General features: G+C 57.9%; 2 non-coding genes across 2 annotated transcripts, besides 1 other annotated feature; both read left to right on the forward strand.

The window, feature by feature from the left end:
• Positions 1–70: 70 nt before the first annotated feature.
• Positions 71–102: a microsatellite.
• A 376-nt stretch (positions 103–478) lies between these two features.
• Tc00.1047053485031.10 lies at positions 479–568 on the forward strand. The gene has a single exon (XR_008254954.1). It is a non-coding gene; the product is annotated as an H/ACA snoRNA, TC11C1H1 (small nucleolar RNA).
• An 81-nt stretch (positions 569–649) lies between these two features.
• Positions 650–734, forward strand: Tc00.1047053485031.20. Its single transcript, XR_008254955.1, has one exon. It is a non-coding gene; the product is annotated as a C/D small nucleolar RNA (snoRNA), TB11C1C2 (small nucleolar RNA).
• The last annotated feature ends 162 nt before the right edge of the window (positions 735–896 follow it).

Below are 896 nucleotides of genomic sequence, written 5' to 3' on the forward strand. Positions count from 1 at the left end.
CGCCACGCGGTTCCCCTCTTTGCCCTTGAAACGCGCGTACGCACGCATAAACACATACATGCGTGCGCTGGTGCGTGTGTGTGTGTGTGTGTGTGTGTGTGTCTGCGGCGATGATGCTTGATAAGTTTCACTCTTGTCGGAGTCCAATCCGTGACGACACCTGTCTACAGGGTACCCGATGCTGATGCCCCACTTCCCACTCCCCGTTTCTCGCTTTCCTTTTCCTGACGGCGCCTCCTGTGTGACAGCGTGGGCCGAGGCTGCTAGTTTTAGACATGCGGTCGCCCCGACCAGCCGCCGCGACGAGCGATGACTCCGAGGTAAGAGCCGTCTTATTCCCGACACGGATGAAACACCACAGCTTGGAGGGCGTGCGGCGCAACGCTGCCGTCTCTCACAGTCTGACGTCGCGGTGCGGTCTCTTTCGGTGTGTTGCGTGGCGGGGTTGCGCGAGGGAATGCCTGGCCAAGGGATAGGGGGCGCCGCGACTGCCATTCGTTGTTTCCCTCTCTCTTTCCTTTCCTCGCTCTCTCTTTCTTCATTTGCTTTATGCCACGCCGAGTGGAGATGGGAGGAAACTGCCCGCTCAAGCATCCCCCTTTCTCTCTCTTTCTCTATTTCTTCTGCTGCGCTAACTGGGCGGGGGAGCATGATGCCGAACCGTGTGCCTCTGACACCTCTTCCGATAACAACACGTGACGAGTGAGCACTTGATGCAGTTATCCCTGGCTGACCCCTGCTCCTTGATGCCACCAAGACACATGATGCAGATGCTTCTGTGCGCACGACACCTCTAGTCTGAGCTGCGCCGTGATTTTAGCACACGATCAAGTTATCCCTGGCTGATTCGCAACGCCAACGCGGTTCCCCTCTTTGCCCTTGAAACGCGCGTACGC

This window comes from Trypanosoma cruzi (assembly GCF_000209065.1).
Source record: "Trypanosoma cruzi strain CL Brener chromosome Unknown tcruzi_1047053485031, whole genome shotgun sequence".
NCBI classification, from domain to species: domain Eukaryota; phylum Euglenozoa; class Kinetoplastea; order Trypanosomatida; family Trypanosomatidae; genus Trypanosoma; species Trypanosoma cruzi.